Here is a 22,954-nt window from a genome sequence, read left to right as displayed (position 1 = left end):
TTTATTTATTTTTGCTCTTTATTTTTTATTAAAAAAATTTTTTTTTACTTTACAATACTGTATTGGTTTTGCCATACATTGACATGAATCCACCACGGGTGTACATGAGTTCCCAATCCTGAACCCCCCTCCCACCACCCTCCCCATATCATCTCTCTGGGTCAACCCAGTGCACCAGCCCCAAGCATCCTGTATCCTGTATCGAACCTAGACTGGTGATTCGTTCCTTATATGATAGTATACATGTTTCAGTGCCATTCTCCCAAATCATCCCACCCTCTTCCTCTCCCACAGAGTCCAAAAGTTTGTTCTATACATCTGTGTCTCTTTTGCTGTCTTGCATACAGGGTTATCATTACCATCTTTCTAAATTCCATATATGTGTTAGTATACTGTATTGGTGTTTTTCTTTCTGGCTTACTTCACTGTGTGTAATCAGCTCCAGTTTCATCTACCTCATTAGAACTGATTCAAATGTATTCTTTTTAATGGCTGAGTAATACTCCATTATGTATATGTACCACAGCTTTCTTATCCATTCATCTGCTGATGGACATCTAGGTTGCTTCCATGTCCTGGCTATTACAAACAGTGCTGCAATGCCTTTTGGTCTTTTCTCCCTCCTACCTTTCATCTTGGAATGTGGGTGTGATAATGGCTGAAACTCTAGCAACTATCCGAAGCCAGAGTGAAAGATGATAGAGGAGAAAGATGGAAGAACCAGGGTCCACAGAACCGTCATCTCAGCCTGGGCCTGCTACCTCAGGATTTCTACTTGGAAGGAAAATAAGTTTCCTCCCTTTAACTCCCGTTATATATTTTCTGTTATATACAGTTCAACATAATTGTAAAATGAGAAAGCACCTAACTAAATGTAGAGAGCGGGGAGGGGGAGGCAGGGTGACAGAAGCTGGCTGTGGGTATGAGATATTGGAAAAACAGAAGTTGCAGGAAGCTTGACACACATTAGGAAGGGTGTAAAGGACACATTGAGTCCTTGCAATGTTTCAGGCATTGCTTTCCACAGGCTAACTCGTTGAAGTCTAACAACTGCTCTATAAAGACATGATTCTATAACCATTTTACAGATGGGAAAACCAAGGCACAGAGGAACTAAGTAACTTACCCAAGATATCCTGGGTAGTAAGTGGTAGAACCATGGGTGTCCAAGTGGCATATTCCAGAACCCATTCCTAAAACCTCCACGCGGTGCCACCTCCACAGGGCAGGAGGTCTGTTCCTACCATCACTCCTATGGCAGCACCTTCTCCCTCCCTCTTACATGCTGCTTTCCAGCCACACTGCTTCATCCCTTCCTGCCTCAAATCAAAGCTTTGTCCTAGCTGAACTCTCTGTCCACAAGGCCCTTCCCTCTCATCTCTTGATTGGCACTTTCTCCTAATTCTGACCTCAGTTCAAAGATCACTTCCTCAAAGAGGAGGCTTTGTATCAGTAGTTGGAGTACTTTTGCAATGCATGTTTCTTGTGTAGAATTATAAGCTGTGTCCACAGACCCAGACATCTATGGTTATGTTTCTCCTTTTAAGCTAAACACAGTGATCTATTTAAAGAAAAAAAAAAAAAGCAGAAACCTGGGACTTGAATGTCAGACAGCTATCCATGCCCTGAAGAAATTCTCTGCCTAATGGTGAGACACACAAGAACATCTACGTGTCTGGTGCATAATCAGTGCTCTTAGGGACATGCAGGTGAGACGCAGACCAAGGGCAGAAAGAACAGCTTCTGCAGAGGCTGCTGCAAATTATTGAGAGGGAAAGTGTCAGAGTTTACTACTTGTCCCCAGTACTTTGCTGGACATATGACCACCCTAAACAGTGACTGCATTTCCCAAATCTGTTTTGCAGCAAATGTGGCCATGTGACAATTACATGGAGACTAAATGAAGATTAGTAAGTGGCACTTCTTAGAAGGGACCATCAGGGGAGGAGTAAGACTCTCTTTGGTTCCGCTTCCTTCCTGTGGTTTAAAATGTGGTGCAGGAGCTGGATCTCAAGCAGCCATTTTGGCCCATGATGTGGAAGCCACACGGTGAAGAAAATGGAGCAGTGAAGAAGAACTTGGGTTTTGGAGACTTGAAAAAACATTCTTGTCATATGAGAAGGGGGGAAAAATCAATGTTTAATAGTTTATATCACTTTTTAGTTTTCTGTTGAAAGAAAGATAGTGAAGTCACCTTGTGACCCCATGGACTGTAGCGCACCAGGCTCCTCCGTCCATGGAATTTTCCAGGCAAGAGTACTGGAGTGGACTGCTATTTCCTTCTCCAAGGGATCTTCCTGACCCAGGGATCGAACCCGGTCTCCTGCATTGCAGGCAGATGCTTTACCATCTGAGCCACCAGGGAATCTCTAATCTTGAGTAAGGGAGTATTACATAGTAAATGAATCTGAAAAGATGAAGCCAAAACAGCAGTGTCATTTCAAGGAATATCAAGAAACTTCAACTTTATCCTGAAACAATGAAAAGAGAGTGAACTTTTTTAGTGGTAGGTAAGATAGGGTTCAGATTTTTCAAAAAGTTACTTTTGGGAGTAAAAACATTTTGGGGAAGCATGAAAGGGAAGGGGCAAGCCTAGAGTCAGGGAGGGCAGTAAGGAGGCTGTTATAAGTAATGCAATGAAATAATAAACTTCTGAATTGTAGTAACAGACAGAGTGGGAGAAGATGGACTGCAAAGAAATTAAGGGGGCAGAACCTCTAGAATTCTTGTCTTGTTACTCTGGCCAAGGAGAAGGGAGCACCTTTACTAACTTACAGATTTCTGACTTGAGCAGCTCCATCACTCATGAGTGGAAGTTACAAGGAGAAGCTCACCAGGCTGTAAAAGGATCTCTAAGAATACAGAATCAAAGGGTTGGCAGAGTCTGGAAACAGAGTATTGTTAATCCAGTTTCAAAATTTCAAATCTGCAGAGTCAAAAGCATGCACCAAATAGATTGGTTCCAATTTCGGACAAACCAAGCCATGTTGCTTGATGTTAGGCCTATTTATTTAACCTCCCAGATCTTCAGTTCCCTTAACTATAAAAGGGACAAGACCACAAAGACCTCATTGGTTTCTGTGAAGAATAAATGGAATTCCCAGTAGATGTCCAGATATACTAAGTGGTCAGTACATGGTAGTTATTGTTATTTGCTGCTTGCTAAATATTCAGACCATCCATGTAGGAGTATTTTTCCTCCTGGTGCTTCGGATTGAAGGTTCATGTACCACCCCACCCCCACAAAAGTCATGTGTTGAGGGGTGATTAGGTTTAATGTGGTCACAAGGGTGGAGCCCCTGTGATGGGATTGTGTGTGTGTGTATGCTCCTTCACTCATGTCCAGCTCTTTGCAATCCCGTGGACTTCAGCCTGCCAGGCTTCTCTGTCCATGGGATTCTCCAGGCAAGAATACTGGAATGGGTAGCCTTTCCCTTCTCCAGGGGATCTTCCCAATCCAGGGACGAGCCCACTGAGTCTCCTGCACTGGCAGGTGGATTCTTTACCACTGAACCACCAAAGAAGCCGTGATGGGATTAGTGCCTTTACAAGAAGAGGAAGAGACTTGAGACCTCTCTCTCTTCCTCCTTCCCCTCTCTCTGCCATGTGAGGATACAGCAAGGAGAGAATCACCTGCAAACTAAAAAGAGGGCTCTCATCAAGAACATAAATGGCTGGCACTTTGAACTTGGCCTCTCCTGTCTCCAGAAATGTAACAAATCAATTTCTGTTGTTTAAGACACAGGTTTTATCATAGCATCTTGAGCTAAGATGCCTTACATAGTCTCTTGAATGTTGTTAGTACACAACACAGCATGTAGGACCTTCAGTCTCAGCCAGCTCTCAATACACAGCACATTCTCAATAAAAACACAAGGAATAAAAGAGCCCAGTGTATCCTCACTGGTTGAAGGAGAACCTATTCAGGTTTACTCTTATCTTGATTCTCTTCCTGCCCCGAGATCTCTCTTACCTTCTCCCAGACTGTATACTCTACCTAGAAGTTCCAGCAAAGCGTTTTTAAAATTAAATACTCCTGATAAAGATTTTGGAACATTTCGTGATATCTTAGTGTGGCATACAAACGATTCCTTCTCTTTCATAAATTTTTTTTCCCTTTGGAAGAATCTCAGTTGATATTATTAGACACCCCCCCCACCCCACCAAAAAAAATCAACTTGGCATATATATTAACCAGCTATGAGTCTGGAAGAAATTCAAAAAACCAAACAGAAGTCTTTGATTTTTAAAGCATATTTAATCATGTTTTAAAGCAAAATGAAAGACCACAAATCTATTCAGACATTCCAAACAGTGAAGGAATAATTTTTATCAAAATCTGTAGCCCTACTCACGCAGAAAGAAATTGTCCCTAAGCAGTGCTGACAACTCTGTCTGAGACATGAATCTGAAAACACTGCACATTTTTTCAATTATATTTTGGAAGCATTGAGTGTGCTCAATGAAATTCCAGAATTAATCCACTCTGGTTTTGCAATAGACACTGACTCATCCAAACTCCTCCCCTCTTTCCTTTTGGCAAAGTCTCTCTTCTACTACCCGCTTTAACACACACACACACACACAACTTAAGCTAGAACCAATGACTATGAAACATCAAAATATTCAGCTAACCCAAAGACTTTCATTTCTGTTGCCTGCCATTGTTTTTCTACCCAAGATAAAGGGAAAACACCTCATTTACCACCTGCAACATCTCCCAGATGAGCTGAGATGCAAGGTACCTATCCCCTCTAAGGGCATAGGCTGCCCCTTCCTGCCCATAAATTTCATGGAGTGACAAGACAGCTACTGATAACTACAAATGCTGAGATTGCAATGGATTGACAATTACTGGGCAGTCATCAGAGAACAAATGATTCACCTAGAAAGAGACAGAGTCATCCAATGAGATGGATCATTCTGATTCCAGTGCTGAAGAGGTAGAGAGTCCATGAAACAAATTAGCTTCAAAATTCATGGTTTTAGTTCATAATAGCTATTTTTAAAAAAGTTAACTATTTTTGAGAAATAATTTACATATATAAAATTTATCCTTTTAAAGTGTACAATTCAGTAGGCTTTAGTATATTCACAAATTTATATAACCATCACTATTACTTATTACCAGAATATTTTTATTATCCCAAAAAGAAATGCCATATCCACTGGCACTCAAGCCCAATTTCTCCAACCCTCCAGCCCTAGGCCATCACTCATTTACTTTCTGTCCCTGTGTATGTGTGTGTGTGTGTGTGTGTTGGTTGCTCAGCTGTGTCCGACTCTTTGTGATGCCATGGACTGTAGCCTGCCAGGCTCCTCTTGTCCAGGCAAGAATACTGGAGTGGGTTGCCATAGCCTTCTCCATAGGTTTGCCTCTTCTTAATACACATTTTGTATAAATGGCTGCATGTGGCCTCTGTGACTGGCTTTTTTCACGTAATGTTTTTAAGGTTCCAAATGAGATTTTTTTGATGATATGTTGAATTTCTCTTCTAACAGTCTTCCAATATTGAATGATTCTCCATCGTGAAGTGCTGTACACGCATTGTCTCACATCATTCTCACAGCATGGGATGAGGCATTTACAACTATATCTATTTTACAGACAAGGAGTTGGGGTTTAGAGAGAAGTCGAGTAACTTGTCCAGGGTCAGACAGCTAATAAACAACAGAGCAGGATTTCAATCTAGATCCATTTGACTCCAAAGCTGGTGATCATAACCTCCAGGCTCCAGGATTTTTAGAGATGTGTTCTGATTTGTCTGGCCTTTCCAGTCACTTCTTTTACACAGGAAAATGTAGATTGGGAAGATGCTCAAAAGTGAAGGAAGTTCTCTGGGGCCTGGACTGGGTGCAATGGGTCTGAAATGCAGGCTAGCCAGTCAGTGAACTGAGTATCAGTGAATGATGGCTGGAAGTCTAAGGCCACAGGAATCTCAGAAACTTTAAGGAGATTGACTGCAGAGCTTCCATCATACCAGAGCAGCAAACAGCTTGGGGTGTCTGGTTGAAGGTTGGAATGCCATTAACATCCCTGCTTGGGTCTCCAATTGGCAGGCTCATAAATCAGATTATTCACCAACAGAAATGGTCTTCTTGATGAACCTTGGAGAAACATAAAAGAAGAGTCATCTTGCCCATCGCATTGCTATGATCCACAGCAAGGCTCAACTTAAGAATCTTGGGATGACATTCAACTTATTTTTTTAATATTTATTTTATTTTTTAATTGAGATGTAGTTGATTTACAATCAGAGTTTATTTCTGAAGACTCTCCAAACAGTGACAAAATGTCCATGCAGAGATCTATCAAAGGCTGTCAATTTTCTTGTTTCTCCCAGGAGAAATGACAAAAATTCTAACTGAAACCCACAGCTTAATCTTTAACCTTCTTTCAATTTTTTGTTCCAACTCCTCCTTTGAAATTTCAAGAACCCAATGACCAGGAATGATCAGCCTCACTTCTCCTTGTTTCCACCTCCTGGCTTTGAGAGGCCTTGACATGCTTAAACTGTGACATGGTTCAAAATGGGCTGCATTTGAGCAAATTAGAGGCTGTGAGGAATTCTTAAAACACTGGCCCGTATGCATTTTGAATGCAGGTGCAGAGGAAATGGTCTTTCAGTGAAGATAGATTATTAGGCCCATTGTTAAAAGCAAAGTCAACCAAACTCAAATGCTGAGCTCTTCCTCTTGGTGCAGCTTTAAGCTCAAGTTGAATCTTTAAAAAAATTTTTTAAATTTTTTTTAACTTATTTTGTATTGGAGTGGGGTCGCACAGAGTCAGACATGATTGAAATGACTTAGCAGCAGCAGCATAGCCAATTAACAATGTTGTGATAATTTCAGCAAAGGATAGTGATAGTGAACAGCAAAGGGACTCAGCCATATATATACATGTATCTGTTCTCCCCTCAAACGCCTCTCCCATCCAGGCTGCCGTATAACATTGAACAGAGTTCCCTGTGCTATGCAGTAGGTTCTTGTTGGTTATCCATTTTAAATAAAGCAGTGTGTATATTTTTCTTTTTTTTTTTTATTGTAGTATAGTGGATTTACAGTATCGTGTTAGTTTCAGGTGTAGACGTAGTGATTCCATACTTTTGCAGATTATAATCCCTTGGGTGCATGTTATCGTTTTAGTTGTGTCTGGCTCTTTGTGACCCCATGGACTGTAGCCTGCCAGTCTCCTCTATCCACGGGATTGTCCAGGCAAGAATACTGGCTTGGGTTGCCATGCCCTTCTCCAGGGGATCTTCCCGACCCAGGGATCGAACCCACATCTCTTATATCTCCTGCATTGGCAGGAAGGTTCTTTACCACTAGCGCCACCTGGGAAGCCCTCATGATCCCTTACAGATTATTAAAAAACAATGGCTATGATTCCCTGTTAAATCCTTGTGGTGTATCTATTTTACATATTATAGTTCATTAATCACACACTCCTAACTTCTCACTCGTCCTCCTTCAAAGGGAAGTGAGAGTAGTGTTTTCCCTCCACTCCAAAGGCAGCAGCAATCAGCTGCCTGGGCCCTGCTCTCCTTCCGCTGTTTCCAGAGCGGGAACCTTTGCTGAAAACAAGTCCTCTGACATCACACCTGAGAGAGCTCACTCTAGCTCTGTAGTCAGACAAGAGCACCTCGGCAACCATACTCTGCAAATTACTTAACCTCTCTAAGCCTGTGTTTCCTCCCTGTGTTAGGAAGATTGAATGAGATCAAAATACGTGAAGTTCTCAGCAGAGTGTCTGACATGTAGTGAGTACCAGTAAACACTGGCTTTTTTTTTTTTAATATAAAATTCTCAGAGCTATTTGGAAGCACGTCCCAGTGAGATGTTACACTGTCCTTATTTTGGCCTGCAGAACACACACATGATTTAGAGAGGCTGTTGCTGCAGCTGCTAAGCCACTTCAGTTGTGTTCGACTCTGTGAGACCCCATAGATGGCAGCCCACCAGGCTCCACCATCCCTGGGATTCTCCAGGCAAGAACACTGGACTGGGTTGCCATTTCCTTCTCCAATTTAGAGAGGCTGGAGGGGAATAAAGATGTGAGCTAACCCTCCTAGGTGCTTTCTGGTATGAGCACTGAATCTCAAAGGCAAGGCTTAGAAATGGGAGTGTTTCTGCCACTGATCTCCTCCAGGAGGAAGGAATTAAGGAGCAAGGAGCCCAGACAATGGAAGATTCTGAGGCAAGAGATGAAGGCCTCACTTCAGACAGTGAGAGTGAGGAGAGGAGGGTGCAGGCCCATGAGAGCAGAGGCCGGGAGACAGCTTGGCCACTGCTAGCCATAGGCTCCCAGGAGCCAGTTAGGGACAGGCACCCCTCCACCCAGGACCCATGATTTGGTGAGGGGAGCACAGGATGGATTCCAGTCCCCTACCCTTCCTCTCTTGTCTCCTCATATAAGTCCTTTATCAGGACCCAGACTTCACAGCCTCAAGCAATAGCTGAGGGCTGGGCATGGGTATCTGAGTTTGGATTTGGACCAAGAGTCCAGAACCATAAGGATAAGAGCAAGTAGGCTGCTATCTGTGGAGGGCAGGAGGGGAAGAAAGGAGGGTCTTAGCAAAGTGTTTCTCTATATGTAACGGAGCAGGACCCTATCAGGCCTTTCCCAGGACAGATTCCCACCCCTCCTTCCCACTCCATGTCCTCTGCCTGCATCTTTTTCATAGAAAAACTCTAGCCCCCTAGGCTTTCCCTGAGTTCCAAATAATAAATTTAATACAAGAAACGAGAAATCGCAGAAACAAAGGAAAGCAGTCAAGAAGGCAAAATAATAATAGTTTAGCCATTAAACAAAGTCAGGGATCTTTAGTTCCTCCTCAATGGCCATAGATAGCATTCTGAGCCATGTCCTTTGAGCTGCTTTGCGGATACTGAAATCCCCAGCAGGTGGGAGAAGTTAACTACATACTGATCATGATCACTGATCACTGATAACTACATACTGACCCCAGGCCAGTTGGAAACAGGAGGTTAATGATGATGTTCATTCTCGATTACCTCACCACCCACCAACCAGAAGAATGTCTATGATCTGACCACGCACCCCAAAACCCCCTCCTCACCATGTCTTGGAAAACTTTTCCCTGAAAGCCATCAAGGAGTCCAGGTCTCTTAGACACTAACTGCCTGAACTCCTAGCTTGATGCCCTGCAATGAACGCTGTACTTTCCTTCACCATAACCAGTGTCGGTAACTGGCTTTACTGTGATTGGGCAAGTGGACTCAAGTTTGGTTGGATAATGTATACTTTGCCAAATGTGTGAACCACCTTACAGGTTTTGTTCTTCAGAAAATGAAGCTGAAATGAAGGTTGGAATTGTTGTGTTGTCTCTAAGTTGTGTCTGACTCTTTTGCAACCCCATGGACTATAGCCTGCCAGTCTCCCCAGTCCATGGGATTTCCCAGGCAAGAATACTGGAGTGGGTTGCCATTTCCTTCTCCAGGGGATCTTCCTGACCCACGGATCGAGCGTGCATCTCCTGTGCTGGCAGGTGGATTCTTTACTACTGAGCCACCAGGGAAGCCAAAAGTTGAGATATGAAATGTTTATTAAAGATAAATGTGAAGCACAGGATTGGGCCTAGAGGAGCCACCAGCTGAAAGCTGTTGACCAAACTCCCTTCATCTGGGCAACAGGCCTTCCTAAAAGGGCGGTGTGGCGGTGCCTTTCCAAGTGAACCACAATTACCAGTCAACAGCACTGAGTTAGCAAGTAGTGAAACGTTGCTCCTGGGGAAATACAGGGCCTAGGTTCCTGTGAGCCTCTGATCACAACATTGTCACCAACAGATCAATATGGGACCTGGTTTGATGTGTGTTTCTTTTTTAAGGCAACTTTTAGAATATATATTGTTGATTCATAACTGTTGAATTCATGGTCAACAAGACTGCAACTCAGGCCTGAGCAAAGCTTAATCTAACACACGTGTTTCCTGTTTTCTGCGTAAGGCTCATTATAGCCTTCTAGTACTCAGAAACACGAGTCCAGCTTCAGAATTGAGCCTGGGGGCCATTTTAAAACAGCAAAACCACCAATGAGAAGCACAAAATATAGCACTAAATAGACCTTGAAAAGGACACGTTTGCAGGGTGTGAACTGAAAAAAGAAGTCATCAAGTCACCTGTCCAGTCTCAGCTGAGAACTTGCAGGTCCGGCAATACAATTTTTTGCTCCTCTGCACATCAGCAAATGACCGTGGAAGCATCGTAAGTACTGGCTTTGGGGTCACAGGTACATTTCAGCAAGCAGGCAAATTCACAGATTCAGAATCCATGAAATAATGAGGATCAATCGTGCTTAATATTAATTGCCTCCTCAGTAATTTAAAATGTTACTCTACTGTCATTCTAGGTAATATTGATGAAATCATGGTTTAATTGTGCAGGATGTGTTTTTTCTAACATACATTAATTTGAATACATTGTTGTTAAAATTGTTCATCTTTACATCTAAATCATCTCACACACCGCCCGAGTGGTGCACAGACCTCAGGTGTCCATGGTTCTTTGAAGCTGCATTTTTGTGAGTGTCACGGATTTGATACATGGATGATTTGGTCTGACCCACTCTCAGGATATCCTTCTCTCCCTCAGGTTTCTACTGGAATCATTCATTTGTTCCAGGATCTCTGGACTAAGAAGGAATTCTCATCCACATTCCACTCAGCATAAGCTATGCTTACCCTTTACTTGCTAATAAAACAGCAGCTTGTATTTAATGCGGATTGATTCAAATAAGAGAATTCAGCGACTTTCCAAACCCACCAACTTCTTCCTGTGTGGTTAAACGTTCCCATATTTGGTGAAAATGGAGAAAGGAAATGACAAAGGATTGGATATTATCCTGAAACCTATTTGTTTACTTTAAAAATCTTAATAAAAAGATTTCTCCAATTTATTTTTCATAACTTCGTAGGAAGCAAGAACAATTTCTGAGAAAGAGCTGGTTTTTAGACAAAAATGTCATTTAATCTCCAAGTACACAGTAAATTACTTTAAAGTGCTACTTGGCATTTGTTATCTAAGATGTCCAGAATCGATAACATTGCAAAGATTCTCTGATAATCATGAGGATGCAGATTTATTTCCTTCAGTGGAGAGTCCATTAAAAGCATATGAACTTTTTAACTGGCCTCCAACCTCTATGCCATGTGATCTACCTGCATTTTTCCATAATTTGTAAGCATCAGCTGAGGTTTTTTAATAGTTGAAGCTAATATTTGTTAACTGAAAGTGGAGGTGATTTAAACCAAACCAAAGATAGCATGTATACTTTTTTTTTTTAACATTGAACCTATGTTGGGACCTTTGTTCTATTTTCTTCTTCTTTGTGCTTTTCTTGTTTTTGTAAACACATTTCAGCTTTATTAAGGTATAATTGACAAATAAAATATGTTATTTAAGGTATTTAAGGGTACATGTGATGATTTGATACATGTTATGAGAGAATTCTCCCCATCTAGTTAATTAACACGTCCATCACCTCACATATTTATCTTTTTTTTTTTTAAAAGAGAACATTTAAGTACTACGCTCAGCAAAATTCAGTTATACGATAGAGTGTTGTCAACTATAGTCACCATGTTTTAAGTTAGATCCTCAGACCTTGTTCATCTCACACCTGAAACTGTGAACCCTTTTCATCATCATTTCCCTATTCCCCAACCCCTCAGCCTCTGGCAACCACTGTTTTACTCTCTGTGTCTAGGAGTTAGTCTTTTTGTGTTTGTTTTTAAGATTCCAGGTATAAGTGATACTTTGGAGTATTTGTCTTTCTCTGTCTGGCTTATTTCACTTAGCATAATACCCTCAAGATCCATTCATAAATGGCATGATTTCTTTCTTTCTGAGAGCTGGATAATATTTTACATCTCTATCCATTCATCTGTCTGGACATTTAGGTTGCTTCCATTTCTTGGCTATTGTATATAGTGCTGCTATGAACATGGGGCTGTAGTTATCTCATTTGATACCCTGTTTTCATCCCCTTTAAATATATACTCACAGTTGGAATTATGGAATCATATGGTAATTATATTTTTAATTTTTCTGAGGAAACTCCCAATTGCTTTCTGCAGTGACTGAACCATTTTACATTCTTACTAACACTGCACAAGGGTTCCCTTTTCTCCACAGCCTCGCCAACACTACTATCTCTTGTCTATTTGGTGACAGCCAGTCTAACAGTTGCGAGGAGATAACTTGTTGTGGGTTTGACTTGCATTTCCCTGATTAGTGATGTTGAGCCTCATTTCGTGTACTCATTAGCCGTTTGTCTTCTTTAGAAAAGTGTCTATTCAATTCCTCTGACCACCTTTAAGTTGGATTGTTCTCATGCTACTGGGTCTTTTGAGTTCTTTTCATATTTTGGCTACAAATATAACATAATTGATAGTTCAACTTGCTAGTCCTGCTCACCGGGAGGGACTTTCCCATTCTGAATGTGGTTTCCAGATGAGGACAAAGTCTGTGATCCCAGCACCTGATCATCCTCAGAGCCTTCACAATTCTGCTTCCCCAGGTTTTTATAGTCCCTGGTTCCCCTCTTGTGGGTTTTAGCCCATGATGGCAACAGTAGGTTTTGATCATCACAGAATACACTCCTGCTGTATATCACCTGCTTTGTTCTCTGGACCACACTTTGCCCCCTGAGTGGCAGCTCACAACTATGTTCCAAACAGGTCATCAATATATGCTCCTCCTTAGTACTTTGGCCACCTCATGTGAAGAGTTGACTCGTTAGAAAAGACTCTGATGCTGGGAGGGACTGGGGGGCAGGAGGAGAAGGGGACGACAGAGGGTGAGATGGCTGGATGGCATCACCGACTTAATGGACGTGAGTTTGAGTGAACTCCGAGAGTTAGTGATGGACAGGGAGGCCTGGCGTGCTGCGATTCATGGAGTCGCAGAGAGTTGGACACAAGTGAATGACTGAATGGACTGACTGACTGACTCAGCCTTCACAGTGGTCACATGGCCCCCTGGAGAGGTTAGAGCCCTGGAACTCTCACCCCTGGCCTTGAATAGCCTCATTCATATCTCACACATAGAACACAAATGATCATTTTCCACATGTACTGGGACGTGAATAGGTTGGGAAGCACCTCTGAAGACTAAGATTCAGCTTGGCTTTTGGAATCTCCAAGCATCCCTCACTACCTCAGTTCTGTGTGCTAGACTCTCTCTCCAGTACCTGGTTGCCAGTCCCCAGAACAACTGGCCCATCTTTAGACTTGAGACTCACTTGCTTCATTCCCGTGGCAGAGACCGACTGGATGGTCACCCAACCCGCTTCTCTCCTGGGTTTATACACAAACTGCATTTCCAAGGCCCTTGCATCCAGGCAGGGCTGTGAGACTAGCTCTGGCTGATGGACTATAAGTGTAAACGATGTGTCACTCCTGGGTTAAGACCAGTAGAGCTGTATGGTCTCACCACACTTTCCTTCTAACTTCTTTGTCCAAAGTGTCCTTTGCATGTGTTGAAGATGGTTACTAGATCCCTAAATGACTATACCCTTTGTCCAGCTGCCCCACAGCTTCTAACTGAAACAAACTTGGACTTGAATGAAAAGAATTTATTGTGTTAAGCCCTGAAATGTCAGGACTTATCTGTTATAATAACTAGCATTATCTACAGTAATCAGTACAGTTTCTCTATCATAGACATTCATGATGTTGGGGGATGAACTATGCCACCCTAAAATTCATGCATGGAAGTCCCAACCCCCAGTATCTCTGAATGTCATGGTAAGTTCTTTAAAGAGGCATTTAGTTAGAATGAGGAGATTAGAGAGGGTTCTAATCTGACATGCCAGTGCCCTTACAGGGAAAGACATAGACCAGAGGTGGTAGTACACAGGTGGATAACGATGGGAAGAGGCAGCGAGAGGGTGCCCACCTGTGAGCCAAGGAGGGAGGAAACCAAGCCTGCCAGTTCTTTGATCTTAGACTTCCCACCTCCAGAGCTGCAGGTAATAAATTTCCATTTTTTTAAACCACCCAGTCTGTGGGATTTTTGTTTCACGAGCTCCAGAAAACTAGTACACATGGTCCCGTCTCCCTGTGTATCATTTTGTTTCCCTATTTCCCAACAGATGTGTATATTTAAAATACTATCAGTTCTCAAAGATGCTGGTTTTGCCAGCTTTCCTGTCTTTGCCATTTTATCTTTTATGACTTGCAATCAGTTTTGGTAATTCCTATTCTTACATAAACCCAAACACACACACACACACACACACATATATTGCTTCTGCTTGATATTTTCCAGTTTCACAACAGTCTTTCTCTCAGAGGTTTGCTCAATAAAAGTCTTTATTGAGGGCTGCCGTGGGTTTGAACTTAGCCAAGTCCAAGTCTGCACAGTGAGCTAATGGGTTAAGTGAATACCAGCTCCAAACATTCTGTGAGATCCTCCAATCCCTGTCTTCCCTTCCCATCCACTGCCCTTGAAGGTAGTCGCTAGCAAACTCCCTAAGTTGCAGGTTTCTCTGACATAGGATCTATCTTCAGAGACCGGGAACATAAGCAGCCCTGACTGCGTGAGTGCAAGGTCAGCACAATCGCCCATTTCCCTCACTGTGTTGGAGCCAGGCCCTGCTCTGGAATCTGTGAGCCTGTCAAATTGTGGCAACTGTCACACTGAGCCAAAACCAAGTTTTGCTGATGGAAGCAAGCTGCACAATCCAGGGCAGCCCACAAACCCCAAGATACCACCTTGCAGAAGTTTTGCTCTGGCTCTGAGCTTTAAACTAGGTAACCACCTATTGATAAATGGAGCTTCCAAAATACACACAGGGACCACCTGTTTGGCTAATTCCAAGTATTTTACATTCGACTTCAGTAAATTGTTTAACACAGCTCCCTCTACTGGGCTGTTAGTGACGCTGACGTTTTTGGTTTCAAAACCAGGGAGAAAGGTTTTGAAACCAAAACCTTTCAGCTACCACCAGTTGAGCCGACAGAATCAATGAGGAAATAGCATTGCCTGATGTGAAAATCCTAACGGGTATTTGAGTGGGACCCTTCGGGGTTTTGCCAGTGCCTTTTGGGTCTGCCACCTTGCACCTCAGTAACTTGCCATCTGGGAAAAGGGGGTCAGCAGTCCTGATGGGCTTCCCAAGAGGTGTACGGGTTAATACAGCATTTGTTTCTAGGAACAACTGTGATTCCAAGTTTAGCTCCACAGGAAGTCAACAAGCACAAGAAACAACAGGGCAAAGGTGTTCCCAAAAAGCCAGCCAAAACACATTCGCAAATGGGGACCCTTTCAAAATAAAAGCAGACCGAAAGTAAGGCAGGCTGCTCTCCCAAGAGTCTGATCTGGGACAATCAGCGCGAGTTCCAGGTTTGAACCAAGGCCCATTTGTGACCTTTGTTCTGACCATTAAAGACTCTTAAGAAGGACAGTCCAGATTTGCTTCTTTCATCCTGAATCAGGAAGCTCTGCAGTAAGGGATGAGGCAAAGAGAGTCCCTGAAAATTTGTCTCCTTTGTCTACAGGGCTCAGGGTGATCCTGGTCCCACTGAGCATGTGGAGTGAAGATTTCCTTCAGCCCAGCCTACGTGACACACCCACCCCTCTGCACCTGTCTACATGTCTGCCCAGACCCTAAGTAAGCATCATCTGTGTTGGAGATTGAGAGAATCCAATAAAGCAAACGGAGATCAAAATGACAGTGCGGATACAAGCTGGCTTGGTGAGTGCGGCTTTGATTATATTAGCCAAGTGGCTTTTTAATCTCTCCCTCTGTACTGAATGTACTTCCCAGGGCTCTTGCCGGGAAGGTTACAAAGAGTCTGTTCCCCGCAAAAGCCTGGCTCTGTAAAGTTTACGGCACAGGGGAGCAGGAGGAAAGATCCCGGCCAAAGAATGACTGACTCATTCTCCCAGTTCCCTCTCCTGGACTCACAGATCAGATAAGTCATTCCTCTCCCCCTGGGGAGATGAATAAAGTGGTGGCAAGAGTCCAGGAGCTGTGCTCTGGTGGAGGTGTCCACATGGAAGGAAGCATCAAGAGACGGAAATAAGTGTCCCCTGTGCATGGATACAGGTGGGTGTACACACACACGCACACACACACCCACCAGCACCTCCTGCAAAGATCAACTCGAGGCTCCATCGTGGGCTTCATAGCCTCTGATGATGTCTGTGTGTGTGCTAAGCCACTTCAATCGTGTCTGACTTGTTGCCACGCTACGGATTGTAGCCCACCAGGCTCCTCTGTCCACGGGATTCTCCATGGACAGAGGAGCAAGAATATTGGAAAAGGTTTCCATGCCCTCCACCATGGGATCTTCCTGACCCAGGGACTGAACCCATGTCTCTTACATCTCCTGCGTTGGCAGGTGGTCCTTTACCACTAGTGCCACCTGGGAATCAGTCTCCTTAGCATTGTGCTCCTCCACTGTTTCCTTTCTACCTCCTCCATTAGGACTTGAACTCCCAGAAGGCAAGATTGTATTCCATTACTTTTTTTCTTCCAATTTTATTGAGAAATAATTGGTATATATTATTGCATAAGTTTAAGATGCAAAGTGTGATGGTTTGATTTCCATATATTGTGAAATGATTGCCATGATAGATATAGATAAATTTTACCATCTCATTAATATACAATTTAAAAACTTTCTTCTTGAGAGAAGATTTATCTGGACTTTTTCACTAATCATGATTTTAAGATTCTTCTATATTGTTGAATGTATTAATATTTCTTTTGCTTGCTGAGCAGTATTCCATTGTATGGACATACTAGACTTTATTCTTGGGTTCAGCAGTTGATAAGCTATTTTGTTCCTTTTCTTTCTTTTTCTTCTAGTTTTATTGAGAAATAATTGACATGGCACTGTATAAGGTTAAGGTATACAGCATAATGATTTGACTTACATATGTCATGAAATGATTATCACAATAAGTTTAGAGAACATTCATCATCTCACAAAGACACACACAAAAAAAGAAAAAAATATCCTTGCGATGAGAACTCTTAGTATTTATTCTCTTAACAACGTTCATGTATAACGTACAGCGGTGTGATCATGTTGTATGCATTGCGTATCTCTGTTTACCTGGAATTCGCACAAAGTAGATGCTTGAGAAATGTTTCTGGGCTGGCTGGCTGGATGGATGGATGGACAGATGAATAACATGAATATAGAATAAAACTTTGGGAACCCAGAGAGATAGGGCTTTTTTCTTTATATAAACTAAGGCTTTGACTCAGTCTTAGGGCTGCCTCAGGCCTGGGGCGATCCTAGAGCAACCCCGGAAGCAGCCAGCTGCACAGAGGCTGCCAGAGTAGAGAAGATCTGGTGTGTGTGTGTTAGTCGCTCAGTCGTGTCCAACTCTGCGACCCCATGGACTGTGGCCCGCCAGGCTTCTCTGTCCATGGAATTCTCCAGGCAAGAATACTGGAGTGGATTGCCATTCCCTTCTCCAGAGGAACTTCCCAACCCAGGATCAAACCCTGGTCTCCTGCATCACAGGCAGATTCTTTACCATTTGAGCTACAGGGAAGTAAGATCTGGATCTGAACTAAATTCTTCTGAATGCCAGGGTTTCCCAGGTTATATCAGTCCCCTGCTGGACCTCCCCGGCCTGGCTCTGGCCCCTTGGTCTGAGTGTGGACCTTTCCAATGTAGGGTTCCTCCTAGCTCCCCACATGCTTCCCTCCCTCTCTCCTGCAGACTGGCACACCTGCTAGTTCCTAGCCAGAGACTTGGTTTGGGGATCTTCAACCTGAGAAACTTAAGACCCTCTCACAACCGAAGTACAACTGTCAATAAAATATGAGCTAAATATTCACATACTACACATCATGCTATTTCTTTTTGGCCTGTGTAGACTTAAATAGCATCTTGCCTAGAGAACATAACATGCCCAATAAATATTGGTTAAGTAAGGAATTGATCAATATAATATATTTAATTACACTGAGAATGAGTAGGGGAGCTTGGATTTTGCCCAAGGAAGACTATGGAAAAGAGGTGGTATAAGCCCCTATGGACTGTTTTCTAGGACATCTGAGGTGTGAAAACTAGCCCTACAGGCTTGAGTGTGTTCCACCTCTGCTGTATCATCGACACACCCTATAATACTTCTATAAATATAGGAAATTACAGTTTACTCTTCTGAAGTCTTCTGGAGATTACCATCACACCTATCTCATAGGCTTGCTCAATGAGAAATAAAATGAAACAGCATAAAATGCTTAGTATAGTATCAGGAACATAGTTTTTTAACCAATATCTTTTTAAGTTGCTGATGCTGTTTTGTTATTTTTTTTTTGAGTCAGGATTCTGGGGCAACTCAGGGGGAAAAGATCATTATTGGTGTTCAGGGGCAGTGTGGAGGTGGTAAAGCTGAGGGTGGCATCACAGCTGTGTCACAGCTCTGTGAAGCTCCAGATATGCACAGATGGAATGGTTTTCTGCAAAAAGAAGAAGTGTAAATGGGGTCAGAGGAGCTTACAGGAGCTCAGAGAGAGTTCGAAGAGGGTTCAATCACAAAGGCACATAGGAAGGCTCGAAAGGAGAAGGCACAAAGCTCAAAAGAAAGCCCTGACAAGGAAGCCTCGCGGTCTGACCTGGAGAGCTTGCTAGTGGGGCTCCCACTCACACTCCATCCTGTAAAGTGGGTGGGGAGAGAGAGACAGAGACTCAGAGAGAGGAGCCGGCCCGGCTCACACCTGCTGCCGGCCCACCCAGCTATCCCTCAGACCTGGCTTCCTGCCTCTCTGGTGAGGGATGTGTCCCTTGGCTCAGTAGCCATCAAAGGTCTTAGAGCATAGAGGGACATCTGCCAGGGAAAACAAAGGGACCCCGCCCTCTGCTGCTGGGGAAATCTCTTGAGGATGCTCTAGAGTACTGTCCGCACATGGAGGCAAGCAGCTCATCAGCGCTGGGGACCTTGAGGGATGCTGGAGAGACTCTGCAGAGTCAGGGGGGAAAGCCCGCGGGCTATTTTAGGCCAGGCCCAGACTGGAGTCAATGGAAGTTTTGTTTATGTAACATCTGCCGAAGGCCCTTTGGAGAGAATGACCCCGGGCTCCCCGCCGGGGCTGTAGTGAGCAGGGGTGGGATGGAAGCTTCCTGTTGTTCTTGGCCGGGCCGCCCAGCTGGTGGTGCAGCTCCCCTCCTGGAGCTCTTGGTTTTGCTCCGCCCGCTCCTTCCAATCACCCTCACTTCAGCTTCCTTCCTCCGGCGCAGTGCGGGCAGGGTGCCCCTCAGAGGGGGTGACTCAGGCTCTGGACCCCACAGAGCTGCCCCCTTGACCCCAGGCCTCCCTGCTCACTCTATGTCTTGGATGTTCCAGGGCGTCCTTCCTGCACATTTCCTTGGCTGCGGGTTTGCTATCAGACGCTGCAGTTAGGGAACGGGGCGGGGTCTGAATCTAGCGCTGCCGTTGGGTCCTTGCTGATCTAGGGCAACTTGTAGGATCTCTTGAGTTTTTATTATATTCAAATATGTATATAAATACATCAGACAAAGCATATATGTCAATTTCCCTCCTATCAGCCTTATTCAAAGGCAGTCAGACTATTTTGGTATATTTTTTAAACACAGATTCTCTTGGTATGTTGTGTCCCTCCAAAATGTGTGTGCTGAATTCCTAATTCCCAAAGTGATGGTATTAGGTAGGGCAGTCTTAGATCATGAGGGTGGAGCCCACATGCATGGAATATTTTAAGGGTGGAGTCCGTATAAAAGAGCCTCCAGAGAGATCCGAGGTCCCTTGGCCAAGTGAGGACACTGCAGGAGGTCTGCAATCCAAAGGAGAGCCCTCAACATTAATCCTGGCACTCTAATCTCAGATTTCAGCCTCCTGAACTGTGAGAAATCTATTTTTATTGTTTATAAGCCACTCAGTCTATAGTGTTTTATGACAGCAGCCTGACCTAAGACCATTGGGAAGGATGGTGGTGGGAAGGATGGTGGTAGGAAGGAGAAGGACTTGTTTAAGGTTAAGGCATAAAGATGTACAAATCTGAAATGGACAGTTTGATGCAATCTGGTTATCTAGATATCTACCCATGTAACTGCTAGTCAGATCAAGACACAGAGTGTTTCCTTCACCCTTATGTGAACAGTTCCATCGTGTCTCTGTCTAATCAGTAACTTGTTCACACCCAATCTGCCCTTCTTAATCTGCTTAGGCTGCCATAAGAAAATAGCACAGGCTGGACTGTGTAAATAACAGAGACTCATCTCTCAGTTCTGGAGGCTGGAAGTCTGAAATCAGGGTTCCAGCTTGGTTGGGTTCTGGTGAGGGCTCTTTTTCGGGCTTGCAGATAGCCCCCTTCTCACTGTGTGTTCCCCGGACCTCTTATTTGTGCACCGAGCTCTTTGATGTCTCTTCTTATAAGCACACTGTTCCTATCAGATTGAAGATAGGGCCTCCCTGGTGGCTCAGAGGTTAAAGCGTCTGCCTCCAATGCGGGAGACTGGGGTTCGATCCCTGGGTCGGGAAGATCCCTTGGAGAAGGAAATGGCAATCCACTCCAGTATTCTTGGCCTGGAGAATCCCATGGATGGAGAAGCCTAGTAGGTTACAGTCCATGGGGTCGCAAAGAGTCGGACACGACTAAGTGACTTCACCTTCACCTATCAGATTAGTGTGCTTGTGTGCATGGTCAGTCATGTCCGACTCTTTGTGACCCCATTGGCTGTAGCCTGCCAGGCTCTCCTGTCCAGGGAGTTTTTTTCAGGCAAGAATACTAGAGTGGGTTGCCATGTCCTCCTCCAGGAGATCTTCTTGACCCAGGGATCAAATTCAGGTCTTTTGTATTGGCAGGCAGATTCTTTACTACTGCGTCACCTGGGAAGCCAGGCCAGGGCCCCACCCTTATGAACTCACTTAACCTTAATGAGTTCTATAAAGGCTCTGTCTCCAAATACCATCACTTTGGAGGCTAGAACCTTAACACAGGCATTTTGGAGGAAGACAGTTCAGATCTCAGCATTAGTACCGCTTCCTCCTCCTCCAGCCCCTGACTGTAGCCACTGCTTCACTTACAGTGCTTCAAATCTGAAAGCAACCCAATTGTCCATCAACACAAAAATGGATAAGAAAACACTGTTCAAGTAAAGTCACACAAAGGAATATATGCTACTGCAATTTACAAAGAGAATGTGTACTGGTACCTCGGATCCATTCTGGGCGTTCCTCTGATCAAGTGATGAACAGAACAAAGTAACACAGGCCTTTGGGACTGACATTCTAGTCTCTGCCTCCTCTTCTCCAAAGGCTGGTTCATTCAGGCCAAGTTAAATTATCCCCTCACATCTGAAAGCAAAATTTCAAGTCTTTCGGGACCTTGGCTAACCACTGACAATCCTCCCAGCCTGGGGTCATGATGGAGACCCCTGCTCCCAGCATGAGTGGTTTTCAGTAGAGCTTTGTTAACATGAAACATAGCTTTCTTGGGGGCAGAAACTGAATTTGAACTTTCTGTTGTTTTTATTAAAAAACAATAGAGTACCCCGTTGGCCTAGGAAAAAGCAGTTGTTTCAAATTAGGTGTAATTTTGAATTAAGACAATATTGGCTTAACAGATTTTACCCAAGATATTTTTCTATACATATGCATCTATACATGTTGTTGTTTTTTTTCCTGAGAAAAACTGTGGTAGATTTTCATGTCCACTGTTGTTCAGCTTTATATTTGTAAAGTATCAAAGTAAGTTTATTTTTAGCCATTGTGCTTTAACAGATTGGGCTAAACTGTTTGAGAAAGGGTTCTGCTGATAATCATCTCTTTTGAGGTGGAGAGTTTTAATTCACTGATATAATTGATTTTAAAGTGAAGGCAGCTAGAACTTGAGATCTGAGATAACAAGCTAGTTCAGTTCAGTTGCTCAGTCGTGTCCGACTCTGTGACCCCATGGACTGCAGCATGCCAGGCTTTCCTGTCCATCACCCACCCCTGGAGCTTGCTCAAACTCATGTCCATAGAGTCGGTGATGCCATCCAACCATCCCATCCTCTGTTGTTCCCTTCTCCTTCTTCCTCAATATTTCCCAGCATTAGGGTCTTTTCTTATGAGTCAGTTCTTCGCATCAGGTGGCCAAAGTGTTGGAGCTTCAGCATCAGTCCTTCTAATGAATATTCAGAACTGATTTCCTTTAGGATTATCTGGTTTGATCTCCTTGAAGTCCAAGGGACTCTCAAGAGTCTTCTCCAACACCACAATTCAAAAATATCAATTCTTCGGCGCTCAGCTTTCTTTGAGGTCCAGCTGTCACATCACACATGACTACTGGGAAAACCATAGCTTTGACTATTGCAATTGTGCAAATCACAGCATTTCCCAGGCAGTGGACTGGATATTCTACTTCCAGATGTTTCATTCTGATTTCTGTGAGTCTGGATTTTTTATCCAGAGTCCTTTCTTGCCTGAGATCCCAATTTGCCTTTGGTGGTTTTTTTGTTTTGTTTTGTTTTTTGCACTGAGAAGATATTTAAAAGGCCAGAAGCAGAGATGCTAGTGAAGTATTGAGGCAGCATCTGTGTGTTCACATCAAAGACCCATGTTTTGGGTCCTATTTATTCCCTCTGCCTGGCTATGTGATCTTAGTATCCATTATCCATATCTATCCGTATCTATAATCCATAGCTTAGGGATGTTGATGCCTCCCTCTGATCTGATAAGAATTTGGAAATAATATCTGTGGCATGCCTGGCACATGGTGGTTTATTCATTCAAAAATATTTATTAAGTGCCTATCACATGTCAGATTCTTTAACAGTGGGGACAGAGCAATGAACAAAATGATCTCTGCCCAACAGAGCTCACAGTTGTTCAGTAAATGGCTGCTATTCCAGCTGGTAAATGAAAAGCTGCTCAGCATCACTAATCATCAGGGAAATGCACATCAAAATCGTAATGAGATTGTCTCACGCCAACTAGCAGGGCTGTTACATTTCTTTAAGGTTGT

General features: G+C 43.6%; 1 protein-coding gene across 1 annotated transcript in view; it reads left to right on the top strand.

The window, feature by feature from the left end:
* The first annotated feature begins 9,973 nt into the window (after positions 1–9,973).
* Positions 9,974–22,954, top strand: part of LNX1 (ligand of numb-protein X 1) — a 257,811-nt gene continuing 244,830 nt past the window's right edge. The window contains exons 1-2 of the mRNA XM_069594118.1: positions 9,974–10,224; positions 15,522–15,718. The gene's annotated coding sequence lies outside the window, so the exon portion shown is untranslated. The remainder of the gene's footprint in view (positions 10,225–15,521; positions 15,719–22,954) is intronic.

This window comes from Ovis canadensis, chromosome 6, assembly GCF_042477335.2.
Source record: "Ovis canadensis isolate MfBH-ARS-UI-01 breed Bighorn chromosome 6, ARS-UI_OviCan_v2, whole genome shotgun sequence".
Taxonomy (NCBI): domain Eukaryota; kingdom Metazoa; phylum Chordata; class Mammalia; order Artiodactyla; family Bovidae; genus Ovis; species Ovis canadensis.
This window is presented reverse-complemented; position numbering and strand designations above follow the sequence as displayed.